This window comes from Xylocopa sonorina, chromosome 8 (assembly GCF_050948175.1).
Source record: "Xylocopa sonorina isolate GNS202 chromosome 8, iyXylSono1_principal, whole genome shotgun sequence".
Classification (NCBI taxonomy): Eukaryota; Metazoa; Arthropoda; class Insecta; order Hymenoptera; family Apidae; genus Xylocopa; species Xylocopa sonorina.
The window spans coordinates 4540848-4555928 of NC_135200.1; the positions used below are offsets into that span (position 1 = coordinate 4540848).

The following is a 15081-nucleotide window of genomic DNA, read 5'->3' on the forward strand; positions in this document are numbered from 1 at the left end:
AACGTAAGATTCATGATATAATAATTATTCAGACATTGCTCCAATTGCCACGACGATCCGTACTCGCTGGAAATATTTCATCAATTTTCTATAAAATAATTACTATTCCTTTGATTGACACCAAAGTCAGAATTTTTATTGATTCGAATAAAAGAATCTTGTCTTGCGACAAACGTACGATTCATGCTATAATGATTATTCAGACACTCGTCATAATTCACTTGATGGAAGATCTGGTTACTAAACTCCTAATTTCACAAATCCTGCAAAAATCCTAACTGACACGTGGCAGTAGTAGACTCGTAAAGCAACAGGATGTCGCCTCATCAGAAATTTCAAAATTAAGTGACTCAACATTATTTATTGTTTCATTGTCTGCTCCTCTCACTAGTCGCCACTGACCTACAACCCTTAGAAAAGTCTCATCTAATTCTCACACCCTCGACCATTCCTTCACACGAATTATCTATGAAACATTCTGACTTCATTGCTCAAAAGCTTAGTAGAAATTCAGATTCAGACACATCAGAAAACACGAGAAACACTCGATCTTTGTCAATTCATTTTAAGTTAAATAGAATTGTTGTTTGTTAAGAAATCATGTCAATTCCAATTGCATCTACTTACTTCTCTATCACTGTAACACGTATTAGGGCGCACGTTGCAACGGTGATGAAGATTTGCGCCCTTCCTTGGCTTATCAACCAAAACTAAGTCTCATCGTAACGCGTACTCAAACAAATCCCGCTAGATTAAAACAACATTATGTATCTCTTTGCATTTTGCTTCGAATTGTTTCTGCATTGTTGCATTATAAGATTTCTAAGCGCCTTTAGACGTTAACAATGGCCAAAGAATTAAGAATCACGAGAAAGGAGGGAACGAAGTCCCTTTTTGACTGAATGAACGAACAGTTGAAGACTGGCGTGCATAGAGACGTGACATGTTACATAATCTTCTTATACTAAATATTTATAGTTTTATTAGCTATTCGACAGTGGATATCGGAAGGAATTTAATGTCGCAATTTCCACCGACTTGCTAATGGAAGTTGACTAAGTCGAGGAACGTTAAACGATTCTCCAGGACGAGCAAAGAGGCGAATTAAAAAGGAGAGCCGAGAAAATAAGTGGAAACTGGCGGCAGCGGTAGGATAAAATTCCGACATGGGAACGTGACGGTAGTCGCATTAAAAATTTCAACAATACTTCCTCCAACCCCGACCGCCGGCACCAGGCAACTTTATAGAGTACGAGCCCCTATTTCTCTTCCAGCGACTGTCCAACTTCCGTAAAGTACAAGCTGATTCCGTGCTGGCGTCGTAAAATTTGCCAGGGTGTATGTTAAACTTAGAATCTTCGAGGAAATTGCGGTAAAGCTGGAGATTTGCGAATATTTTTATCGCCCTATAAATTGGCCTTGATCGTGGTCATCGTGTAAAATACAGCATCCACCGAGTTGCGTCCGTGTAATTATACCGCTCGTTCAACACGGATTTCATTTACAAATGCGGAATTTAAAAACTCGAGCAAAAAACCGTGGACTGGCGAAACGAAAGTTGAACTCCAAAAATGGTCGTAATTCTTCCACGCATAACGCTGGTCGCGATAAATTGCCAGGAGATTTGAATCGTTCTTACACCACCGAATAACCTTGCGAGTGAGGGTGGTGAGCAGGTTAGCAATAGCAGACGCGAAGAATCATGGAGGAGCAACGTTTTCAGGGGGATGAAGAAATGTGGAGGAGCAATGCGCCACGAGAAAGACGAAGAAACACGGAGGAGTACGATAAAACGCGGAGAAGCAACGCTCTCAGGGGGATGAAGAACTGTGGAGGAACAATGCGCCGCGAGGAGGACGCAGACGCACGGAAGAGGACGAAGAAACGCGGAGGGGCAACGCAGTCAGAGGGGTGAAGAAATGCGGAGGAGCAACGCGCCGTGAGAAGGATGACGAAACACGAAGGAGGACGATAAAACGCGGAGGTGCAACGTGCCGCGAGAAGGGCGAAGAAACGCAGAAGAGCAACGCTGTCAGGAAGATGAAGAAGCATGAAGGAGCAACGTGAGCAAAAAAGGAACGAAGAAACGCGGAGGAGCAACGCCCTTAGGGGTACGAAGAAATATAGAGGAGCAACGTGTTGCAAGAAGGACGAAGAAACGCGGAGGAGCAACGCTCTCAGGGGGATGAAGAAACGCTAGTGAGCATCGTGTCGCGAGAAGGACGAAGAAACGCTGCGGAACAACATCGCGAGGAGGACGCAGAAATAGGGAGAAGGACGAGGAAACACGGAGAAACAACACTGTCAAGGGGACGAAGAAACACGGAGGAGCAACGTCACGAGGAGGACGCAGAAATACAGAGAAGGACGAAGAAACGCGGAGGAACAACACTGTCAAGGGGATGAAGAAACATGTTGAAGCAACGCTGCGAGAAGCACGAAGAAACGCGATGCAAGACAAAAAAACTCACAGGAAAACGACGAAACGCAGAACAAGAACGCCGCGAAGAAAACGAACAGGACGAAGAACGAGCATCGAGGTGGCAAGGAGAAATGTAGATTTCTAGGTTCCTCGTGTGCATGCATAGACACACGTATGACCTCATCCACGGCCCAGTTCCGTGGATATCCTCGCGGACATCCGACCGCGAAACCGAAGTTCCGTGGTTTTATGCAAATACCAGCGGCAACTTTTAACATTTCCGGTGGCTGAGTTTCTTGTTGGATATTTCGCGTCGGCCGGCTGGGAACCACGGGAACGACGATGAAACCACCGAATACCCGGCTCACGTCCTACGAACGGCCTTACCCGTTCGCTTTGTATCCACCGCCCTGACCTAACCACCTCTCGAAGCCTTGAACGTTTGTTTCTCGAACCGAATTCGACCTACGTGACGGATCGAGCGAACCACCCGTCTGTTTGCAACGACCGTAGTCGACTCGCGAGACGAACCGTTCGAACAAAGTATCGAATCGAAGCGACCCACGTTTCTTCTTCGTTCTCAACGGAGCACGATCAAAGCTGCGAGTTGTTGTCTCATTTGCACGCGAGCAGGTTCGATTTGTCTGATAGCGAAACGATGTTTTAGAATTGGAGCGAATTTCAAAGTGAACGTTTCTTGGTTGAACGGTTCGCGATGAGCACGAATTTTATTTTGGTAGTACTATTAAATAATACGTTTGAATCGTCTTATGGCGAACTTAATTCGACGTCGAGAAAATGTAAATTATAACTTTCCAATTTTTCAATATAAAAGAAAAATGTCAACGAACAGAAATTCTTCTATAGCCTCGAAACAAACGATTAAAACACCCCAATTTTCTGGTGAACGTGAACAGGACGACAAATGTCCCGCTTATGATTACGCGTTATTAATTAAATCGCAAGGCGATTATGATTCAACTTGAAATTTGAAAACATAACTCACTGTCGCTGATGGAAATCGGCGCGGTTTTTAACCACCGTGGCGTAGAAATAATATTAACTCGCTGGGGTAGAGCTTAATTCTACCTTCTTGCGATTATTCCATCAAAAGTACGGGAACCGAAACAGCTTAAAAAGTAAATTAATACCTTAGTAATTGCGGCGAGTTTCAACGCGCAAGGATTTCGAACTTAAATCCCCCTGACCGCTCCGATGCGCGGCACTTTAATCCAGTTACGCGGCCAGGAACTTACTTAACCATTTTCTAACTTCCCTGTCAATATTATTACCATCCCGGCGAAAGAAGCCCATTCGACGTTTAATGAAAACGGTCGACGCGAGCAGCTCCCTTTTTGCGAAACAAAATTGTCTAACAATGTATCTGCACGTACAAGAAGATCATTTCGATCGATGAACATAAAGACATTTAAAAAATAAAATTGTAGATTTGAAAAATCGCAATTTATATCGAAGCTTCAAATTTCTAATTTTATTACACATCTATTGTCAATTATTGTATTAATTATTGTTTGATACTCGCATTGTGACTCACATTTATTCTACCCTTAAATAAAATTCAGGTCTAAATTATCAGTTATACTAAAATAATGCTATGTCTTCACTGATTTCATTTCCTCTGTCGCTAAGTTCTTCACGAATACAATCTATCTCGAATTTCGAGCTATGTCGAGCTAATGTCATTTCTGAAATTAATTTTTGCAGGACACGAAACTTAAAATCGAGGAACGTAACCGAACAGTACAGTCAATCGCCAACGTGCAAGCTTGAACATTTCTATACGATCAAGAAGTGGCAAGTAACGAGGAAGATATTCAAAATTAGTTTGGTGAACAGCATTGCGAGCAATTGCGTTAAATCTGGGCACAACCCCAACGGTTCTCGATTCATGTTTATTTAATAATTTTTGCTCTTTTTCTTACACTAACCCACCTTCAAATTTTTTTTCACTTAAATTCTTATTCTTTAATTAATAAATTTAATAAATAATTTAAACCCTTAAATTTTATTTAAACAATATTAATTCACCCAAAACCAAATTCTACTGTGGTAACCACCGTAGTCGCCTTTACACCCCGTAGCGCAGGGCGGAAGAAAATACTTAATCCTCGAAACGAAGAGACTGGAGACATTAAACATATGTTTGACTCCAAACTTTCTCTTCGTTTTCGAGGATTAAGAACGTGCCCCTCCTTTTCGACACTGAAATGAGGGGGCGAAAATAGATATAATGCGAGAGAGAGGAGCCCTCAAGAGTTAGTTAAGATTCGAGCGGCATAACGTCCAGATATAGAGCGAGTATAAAGATTGTTATTTGCTATTTGTTAAAATAAATGATTTGTTCCGTTATTCTGAACAAGCATTACTCAACCTCACCCACGTAGATTTCCCAAACTACTAATAAGAAAATCTGAAGCCTCGTCCGCTGGCGACACGCGATTCTTTCGTCCAGCGTGGCTGAAGAGGCGATCGCGAGAAACGAACGAATGAACAAACAACGCGATGCAGATAGCATTGATTAGTGAAATGTTGCTGCGAAGAAAATAGCAGAGATGGGACGAGTGCGTCGAAAACAGATTCAAAAAAACTCGTGGAAAAGCTCGAAAGGGGGCAGAGTGGTGTTTCGTATCGCGAGGGTTGGCCGAGAAACAAGTATTAATTAGGCGCGAACGAGCCACGGCTGATTACACGTTCCACGGCGCTTCAAACGAACCATGATTTTCCGCGTCAGAGAAAAATCGCTTCTGAAACATTTCGCTGGAATCGAAGGAACGCTGAATAGCGCGCGTACAGTTCCCTTCGCGCGCTGCCTCGCCCTGTGATTGGAATAAAGGATGAACCGATAGGTGGAGAAAAAAAAAAGAGAACGAAGAGAAAAGACGAGACGAGGGGGTGGCGCGGAGGGTGGAAAAAGGGAAAGACGGGGCGCGCACGCGGATGATAAAACGAAACGGTCGTTTTGTTCCTCCTTCTCATCCGAGAAATGAATCCGACGCGTCGTTGAAATATCGGCTCGACGCTTCCTCTGTGTAACGCTTCGAGCCCCAACCCCCGCGAGCGCAGTCGAGCGTGAACGGCTGCGGAAATGAACGCGCAACGCGACTGCGAACGCGATTAAACGCGGAAATAGCGGAGGGGAGGGTTTCGTGGGTTCAGTGAAGCGTGGATTTTTCAGGCTGCGAGAAAAGATCGGGACCAGTCGCGGTTTAGAGAATCCATCGGGTCGGAGGAAGCTTGGTATGGTTACGGGAGAACAGCTCTGGATATGAGAAAATACGCTGTAACGAGGGACCGTTTTGTTAGTCGCCAGTTTCCTTTTTCACCGATTTCTACGTCGATGGACGAGCTGGGCGAGGCGGAACAATGTGCGACCCATATTTCATCTTCCGTGTAAACACTCTCGTTGTTAATGGCTGGCAATTTCGAGTTTAATCAAAAATGTGACGAGATACGTTTTAGAAATCGTCTGACGCTCGTTGGATGGAAAATGTTTCACATTCTTCGACTACTCGCTTCTATAATTAATCATCCCGTGCGTTTGTTGCAGCGATAGGAACGAAATAACGAATTTCGTGAGAACAGAATCGAAAGCTCGTGAAAGGTCGTAAAGTTGATCTACTTCATAGGCACGTATTTAGTTGTACGTTCTATGCAAATGAAATTTAATCTAAAACGTAATCTGAATGTAATCGCGTCGAGTCGACCTCGACCTTAACAGCTGACGCGACTTGAACCTCGAAAAAAGTACGGTAAGACTGCGATAATGCAGTTCGCGAAGCAATAGGAGGTTCGCAGAGACGCGTTTCGAACCTCGAATGCAACGAAACGCTTCGCTACGAAACAGCTCGCGCAAGACGACTCACCCCAAAACCACCCTTAGCGCACCCGCAAAATCAGTCGTGATTCGAAAGAAAATTGGCGAACGCGCGAGAAACAACGCCTCGTGGAGGAAGAACTCGTGGCAAACTGGAGACGAGCGGAACTGGAGAACTCGTGGGGGTGGTTCCGCTCGAGGACAGCGGAAGGGGTGGGTAACGAAGCGGTCCTCGCGCGACGTAAACTTGCGGACGAAAAGGCTGCGACGAGGACGTAGCTCGCGAAAGTTACGAGCGCGTCTCGGTTCCCAGAAGACGCGTGCGAGCAGCGGAGAAACCTTGGCCCGGAGGGTTGAAGAGTTTTGGTGGACGAGCGGCGACTGGTTCTTGCGCGGGCCACCGCCACTCGAGGGGGGCGAAACGCAGGGAAAACTTCGCCATCCCCGCGGAATAATACCGTCGAGAATATTTCTGTCTGAATGGACGAATTATGGCCGAGCAAAAAGTTTATCGACCCTTCCTTTTTGTCGCTTTAAAAACGCCGCCGCTTTTTGCCGGCCCCTCTTCTTGCCCGCCGCGAGTGAATCTTGTTTTAATGGACGTCTGGTCGAGGGGAGCGTTTGCGTGACATTTTCTGTAGAACGCGAATTTTTTATGGAACACGGGTTGTTTCGTGATGAAATGGTTCGTTTCAGAATCTTGTACTTTGAATAGTTTTTAAACAATCTTATAGGAAAGTTGTAAGGAATGATGTAAACAAAAGGGTTGTATTTTATTGGTCAGCATTTTGATCTCTTTTGTCAGGGTTTAAATACGAAGGGTCAGCATTTAAATATGAAGAATCAGTATTTTACTAGACAATATTTTGATTCCTTCTTGTGAGTATTTAAATATGTATATTCTTTTTGTTTATATGTATTGAGTATTTGAAATGAAAAATAAAATAACTTAACCATTATAAGCCATAACTTGATTTAATATATAAAATATAAAACTATATATATTGTAACTGTATATATTAAATGTAATATTTTTCGACTTACAATTAGTCTATAATGGAATGGATATAATACTGTTTTTTCTGCTTTATATTACCCATTTAGTGTTTTATATTGATCTTTTTGGTAACGAAATACTGACCAAAAGTTGATTTAAATACTATAATAATTAAAAGTAAATTTAAATACTGACCATTCCATTCATTACTTAAGCAAAATAGTTGGATATTTTGTCGTTAACATTTTTTAGACACTAAAAATGTATTAAAAAAAGAAGAAAGATACAGAGAATGGAACAAATATATAACACGTTAAAACAGAAATGGAAAAGTTATTCGGTGCACACGATCAGGACAGTACTAATACCATCTCTCTCACCCTTGTCTCCCTTTTTCCTGGTTTTCTCGGCCAAGTGTGGCGCGAAGCTTCAAAGATTTCCAGGTGGAAAAAATAAGGGGAAAGTGGGCGGGAGCAAACAAGAAATCAGGATTCAACGAAGTTAACTTTTTATCACCCGACACTGAAAATTTATCATCGCGCGCAAGCTTCGTCGCGGTGAGAAACTTTCTGCCGCTTCTAAAAAATTGAACGCTGTGTCAGCGTGGAGCTCGCGAGCGTGTTTTCCAACGACCATGGTACGCAATACGGGGCGTAATCGTTATTACAACACGCCAACCCCTTTCGCGTCGCTGTTTCACAGATTTCCACTAGGTGGAAGTGGTAGAAAATTGCGGAACCAACGTTCAACGAATAAACTTCGACGTGCGAGTGCAGTGAGGGATGGAAACGAAGGTCAGACTAGCTACTTACAAGCCAGTAGCCTTCGAGTACATTTTTTTATGGATGCCAGTGACTGTATACTCTAAATCTGTCTAATAACAAATAATCGCCATTTTATTGATACCTCTTCACATCGATTACAGACTTCAGACTGCACTGGCACTTATTGCACAGTATTGGAACTTTAAATTCACCCTTTAGAAAATCAAATACTACTACTTAAATATTTTATTTAAAAAAGAAACACCAAGTGCAAATTGGATGGTAAGAAATCAAAGATTTCATTGAAAAACGTACGAATACTTACTTAAAAATAATTACAAACTCATTAAAGTCAGTACATAGTATGTAATTCATAAATATATAATTGATAATATGTATATATGAAAATTGTATGTAAATACAATTTATATATCCTAAGCTATACATACATACATAGTGGTTCTGCAGTAGCAGTTGCTGGTGACTAATAATGAATTGGTAATTACTCTTAAATAGATATCTGTATCCTTCTGAATGAAATTATTTATTTCTTATTATCCAGTTTACGTGCACTGCTTTTCAAATAAAATATTTAAGCGGAAGTACTTGATCTACAAAAAGACAAATTTGATTTTGAAGAATAATGAACTTAATTTGCGAAAGGGTGAATCCAAAATGCCAATACTGCATACAGACCATCAAATTAAGTAATCAATATTCACTTTAATCATCCACGCATCCACCCTCAGCGGTATCGATTTTCTAAAAATTCCAAATCGAGCTACCAACATCCTCCAATCATTCTCTGCGATCCCTCCACCCCCTGAAACTCTGACCTTCACCGTCCCATTAAAAAGGAAGTGAACATTTCAACAGCCACCGAATCGAACTCTGAACAAGTATAAATATCCCAGCACGGCGTTCTTCTTTCGCGTTCACCCTGTACGAATCATCCCTCGAGCGCATTCGAAGCGAAAAAAGTGTAAGTCAGCCGCCTCAAAGGGCTCGCGCGTTCGCCAAGGTTGCCGCGTAACCGAGAACCGGATGTGGGCGTTGCGGATGAAGCGTGGGCTCACAATTGCCAGTACCACGAACGGAAAAAGAGTTCTCGCGATCGAGTGGCTCGCTAATAGGTCAAACGGAATCTCGGTAGAATTTTAATTAAAATGTCACCGTTGCCCCGTCGATCTTTTAACACGATCGTTAATAGTTTAGACAGGCAATTACGACACGCGATTCTCTCTCGTTGTTCGACTTGCTCGCTCGTACGAATAATTAATCCGCTATTACGATACGTAACTTCGAAGTTACGTGAACCGGCGTTACGTAACTGGGGATGTTTCTTGAAGTTTTATTTTATTCGCGTGATTGGGACGTCTGTTGTACTTCATTGCAGCTTCGTGTTCATGTTGAATGGTCGTTTTATAGTAATCGTCAACCTGTGGCTTTTGGCAAGCGTCCTTAGTAAATTCGTAAGCAATTTTCGATCGTACATGAAAGGGAACGAATTACAAATTTGAATTAGTTTTTTGTTGATTTAGTGCATTCTAAACTACTGTCGAGTGAAGTGTAGAAGAGGTTACAGAGGTACAGGAGATGAAATAAAAAATTTTCAAAATAGTTAAAATGGACAAAGTGTAGCAGAACTAAGGTTAATTAATTTTTTAAAGATGCAAAATTTTTTAACATTACGTACCTACGTTGATCTTTCACAAAGTTAGGACAATTCTCGAAAAACTATAATTCTACATCGAGACGCAACGAATCTCATAAACGATAGCAGAGTCAAAGAAATAAAAAAAAAAAATGGGTTGCATCCCCGTATTAATGCACTGAAAACTATACGAGAAGAAGCTCAAGTAAGTTTCGCCTGACATTAAGGCAGTTGCACTTAGCAACATCCTGGCTCCGCCTTGCGACATCCTCGTTCGTATCTCTGGCAATTTCGTGAAAGCATTTTCCCCGGCTGACGGCGTGGCTTTAAAAATATTTTCAATGACAGATCAAAGTGGGACGCGCTGGCGGTTGCAGCTAACCCATTCTCCGTTACTCTATAGAACGCGAAGCCGATCGCGAATTTCGAACTCTGCCACTCTCTGTTCCCTATATTTTCGAACGTTATTACGCAACGTTGGCTTCCGTTTCTTCGCTAGCGGAATTACGCCCGCCGTAATAATTCGTAGACGCGGTTCTGTTTCATAATATGAGGGGATCTTTTTCCTCGCGGAACACGCCGCTGGCCGGTTCTCGCTCGCGCTATACTTTAATGAGGAAATTAATTTTAACGCGAAACTTTCTGAAAATAAAACAACGCGTTATTCTCCCGCTGTTCCTCACAAAGAAGAAGCCACTACCGCTGGCGAAGTAATTGTTGTATACTTGCACTCTGAACCGTTCGCTTCTTTCATTTAACGGTCCTCTAATTGCAATTTAGAAGAACGTGTAGCGAGAACGATGATCGTGCGCGTAAAAATACGTTGAAGACCAAGACGTGGTGTTTGTCCGTTCGAGGTCCACTTTCGAGAGACTCGAATTTAAAGATTCAGCCAGCATACATCGCTATGTACGTGGCATAAGTAAATCTATACTCTGAATTATTTCAGTGCCAAAATTGAACGATGGTTGGTCGCGAAAAATGTGAGAAGGCTCGATTTTGTCGTCAAATCGGTAACAATAGGACAGAGTATACGTATAAGTGGCTTGAAAGGGAAGAAGAACGAGAGGAAGATGAGCCACGGCAGTCATTATCAGCAGGTAGGTCGTTTCAATTCGAAACGGCGAGTTGCCAACGAAGGTATCTCGTTTTCCTTATTTTTTGCTAGTTTTGAGTATTCATCTCCGCGAGGGTTAGTTTGAAATAAAGACAGAGAAGGAGAGATGAGGGTGATCTGGCAGGGGAGACAAGTTCTGAAAGAGAAATGAGGAAGATCCGAGGGAGATTCAAGAGAGAGATGATGGAGATCCAAGGGAGAAACGAGGAAATTCAAGGGAGACCCAAGGAAGATCAGAGAAAGATCTGAGGGAGATTCAAAGAAGAGACGAGAGAGATCCAAAGAAGAGATACAGGAAATCCAACGATGAGACGAGGAAGATCCGAGAGAGATCCAAAGAAGAGACGAGGGATATCCAAGGAAGAGGCGAGGAAGTTCTGAGGGAGATCCAAAAGAAGAGACGAGAGAGATCCATGGGAGATCCAAGGAAGAAACGTAGAAGATCCGAGGGAGATCCAAAAAAAGAGACGAAGGAGATCCGAGGGAGATCCAAAGACGAGACGAGGAAGATCCGAGAGAATTCCAAAGAAGAGACGAGGAGGATCCGAGAGAGTTTCAAAGAAGAGACGTAGAAGATCCGAGGGAGATCCAAAAAAAGAGACGAAGGAGATCCAAGGAAGATCCAAAGAAGAGATGAGAGAGATCCAAAAGAAGAGACGAGGAAGATCCAAAGAAGATCCACGGAAGATCCAAAGAGGAGACGAGGAAGATCCAAGGGAGATCCAAAGGAAAAACCAGAAAATTCAAGGGAAAGACGAGAAAAATCCAAGAGAGAACGGAAGAAAATCCAAAGAAGAAACGAGAAAGACACGAAGACAGTGGGCACGCGACAGTTGTTGAAACCGGGTAATTCGTCGACAAGGCGTAATTGGCCTGGATAGGAGCCACGATTCGAACGTTCATCCGCCGCGAACACTCGCAGGCGAGCATTGCCAAACATCGGCTGTTGGCCATTGTCGGAAATAATGACCCAATTCCGACTGGCCGTTCTTCAACAAATAAACGAACGAATCGGCGAGCTATTCTTCGTCGATCGATGCTTTTTACCCAAGGTTTCTACATTCGAATACAAACGAGCGAAATGGAAGCTACATTTTTTAAGCTTTTCTTCCAGTTCGTCAGTCTTCGAACGCTGATTTCAAATAATTGTTAGAAACGTTAAGTGTACATCACACGATTTCTAATTCGAGTGTCTACAAATTTTCCCCAACAATTCTTATTTCGTAAAGCGTAAAATTGAAGAGAGAAGATATACTTTAATTACAAAGAATGGTTGTACTGTTTCTGTGATTGTAGTTCGAGTACTCGATAATCCCCGATTAGAACAACTATCTGCTACTTTCAAAAATTTAATTTTGAAGTAAGGATGCGCATGATTACATCAGTTCAGCTGAAGTTATCGAGAGTGATTGGACTATCAGAGGAAGGTTGGAGGTCTGTGATTGCTAAGAAATGCTAATCAAAGCGTGTATCAACCTAGTTGAATGAATAAAAAAGCAGAGAGAGGAAAAGCACGAAAAAAAATGGAGGTAAAAGTTCGTCATAATCAGTCTTCAGGATTATCGAAAGTGACATGACTTATGACACAGTATATGCTATCGAATCAAAGAGTGAAAGCCACAAATACGAAATATTCAGTCACGTACCATCTGAGTTTTCGCACTCAAATAATAAAAAAAAACTAAAGACATTTCTTAAAAAAGAAAAAATAGCAATCACTTCGACCGTGGCGTAAATCTCGTGAATAGAGCATGAAATAAACCTCGAAGCGAAAGGTTTCAGGAACCAAACCGATGGTACTGTTAGAAGCAAAGCTTCAGCTCTTCCGTTTCCCTTCTTTCTTATTATAATCTGCTACGGGGCATTGAATTTCTAAGCGATACTGTATTTTTATAATCGAGGAAGGAAGAAAAAAAGCTGATCGGTCGATAAATAATAGACTCACCCTCTGTCGGTGCGCTGGGTGCCTGCAGTTCTCGCATTAAGGCCGGATATTCAAGGTCCATGCAAGCTGATTTCTACCCTTAAAGATCTGCAATCAAGCGCAAAAACAAATCGATTAGAACACACTTTTTTACTATATAAATTACATAGAGTCTGTTCTAATTTTAAGAGATATCATAGGAATCAATATCGAGAAAGCTTAAATGAGGAAAAAACTGAGAAAGAAAAACGAATTTCGAGTGTATCGAGAGCTCGTTAACCTATATCAGAATCTTCCCGCGTACGATTAATCGAGCAGCGTACAGCACTTTCGCGTTCCATCGTAACTGCACTCGTGCATTATAGAAAAAATGTTCAGAATCATTCTCGAACGTGATTTTAATCTTATTTCGGCTTCAAGAGTCGCCCTTTGAAATTTCTTTCGCAGAGTCGCTCTCATGAAATACAGACCAGTTTGCGGTCTATTGTTCGTTTAATTAATCAACACTGCACAAATTGAAACTGAAAATCGCCGTTCGTACTTTAATTATAAATTGCATGAATATGCATGCCCGTAGAAATTACATAATTTATTCTTATAATTGATTCAATTAATTATATTCAATAACACGGGAACTGATACGCGTTCCTTGTCGCTTTTCTGCGAGTCAGTAATATCATTTTTAATCAACAGTCTCGTAACAGTTCGTCGAAACCCTGCGAACAGCAATTGGCAATAATATGATTGAAGAGAAAAAAAAAAAATACGAACGATAAAACAATGAAACGTGAATGTTGTTCGAGAATTAAGGTAATCGAGGCTGGGTCGATGATTTTACACTCTTGACCGTTCAGCTATCGAGCCGTATTTCAATTTCGGGACGCCTGCGAGAGCCCCGTTGAACCTGGTAACCTAGATCGCGTCGAGTTTACAGTTTTAACGCAAATAAAGCGTGGCTGAAAGCGAGCACACGTGCAGCCGTGAATCCCGTTAAAACGCGTGTGCCCGTGCTGCAATGTTCATTAGTAACGCGAGATTATAGCAACCGCGAGGTATTAATTTCAGATTAAGAATTTCCAGAGCATCGAACAGCTGCGCGAAATTAAAACCAACGAAACGGCCGAGTCTCGCTGCTTTAACTAAAAGAAAACTGTTTATCGCGAAAGCTTTTTGGGTACCAACGCGTGCAACCGCGATGCACTTCGATCGCGCAACAATTCGCGAAGTACATTTTTGTATTTGATTTAGCGCGAGTCAAAATTTTCCAGCTGAAGATATCAATCGTTAAGTGATTTGAATTAAATTTAACTAGAAATATGGATAAAAAAATTTAACCAGAACAGTCTGGGTTTCCAACGCGTGCAACCCGCGATGCACTTCGATCGCGCGATAATTCGCAAAGTGCTTTTTTGTATTTGAATTAGCGCGAGTCAAAATTTTCCAGCTGAAGATATCAATCGTTGAATGATTTGAATTAAATTTAACTAGAAATTTGGATTAAAAAATTTGGCTAGAACAGTCTGGGTTTCCAACGCGTGCAACTATGATGCACTTCGATCGCGCGATAATTCGCAAAGTGCGTTTTTGTATTTGATTTAGCGCGAGTCAAAATTTTCTAGCTGAATATATCAATCGTTGCGTAATTTGAATTAAATTCTAGAAATTTAGCTAGAAAAATTTGGCTAGAACAGTCTGGGTTTCCAAATTTTTCCACGCAGAGCACACTTCCGCTTTTCATTTCCCAAGCTTCTTTAAACGTGGACACGTTCTGCGGGAGAATTAACCGCGAACGCAGCTTTCAATAAAAAAAAAAAAAGAAGAAAATGGAACATAAATATTCACGCGGGAATTTCAGGCGACATTTTTCGAAATTACGAAAACATGAAACTTTATTTTAAAGCGAGCCATTACACGTTCTCTGATCCAAGGTATAAATAAAAATCAGCGTTGTACAGCGGAGCTGAAAGGTTTCGCGTGCATTTATACGCGCCCTCTCGCTCTGATAACGAGTGGAAAAAACTGTTGCGCGGAGCTATTCGCGGGAGAAATTAGTTCGCCCGTGGAAATAGACGAGAGGATTTTTTTTTCTACGCCAGACGAGATCCCCGTCGAACACGTTTTTTTTTTTAACGAGATCTACGTTTATTACCGCTCGAAGGATCGATAGCTGGCGGAGTGCGTGCGTATCGTGCTAATTAATATGTTACCAGTGCCGCGTGATTAAGCATAATCGTGGCAGGATTCACTCTTGCAACGCTCGCGAACTGTAATTCTAATTTCCAGGCACGTCGAAACGTATCCATTAATTCTTTGAGTTCATGCTACGGAAATGAAATACCCGGATAACGATATCAATCTCGCTTTTTTA

The 15081-nt window shown here is 41.9% G+C and overlaps 1 protein-coding gene across 3 annotated transcripts in view; it reads right to left on the bottom strand.

Moving 5' to 3' along the window:
• Hs3st-a (Heparan sulfate 3-O sulfotransferase-A) overlaps positions 1-15081 on the bottom strand; it is a 123614-nt gene that overhangs the window by 43061 nt on the left and 65472 nt on the right. For all 3 annotated transcript variants that reach the window (XM_076899490.1, XM_076899488.1, XM_076899489.1), the window contains exon 2: positions 12735-12821. The gene's annotated coding sequence lies outside the window, so the exon portion shown is untranslated. The remainder of the gene's footprint in view (positions 1-12734; positions 12822-15081) is intronic.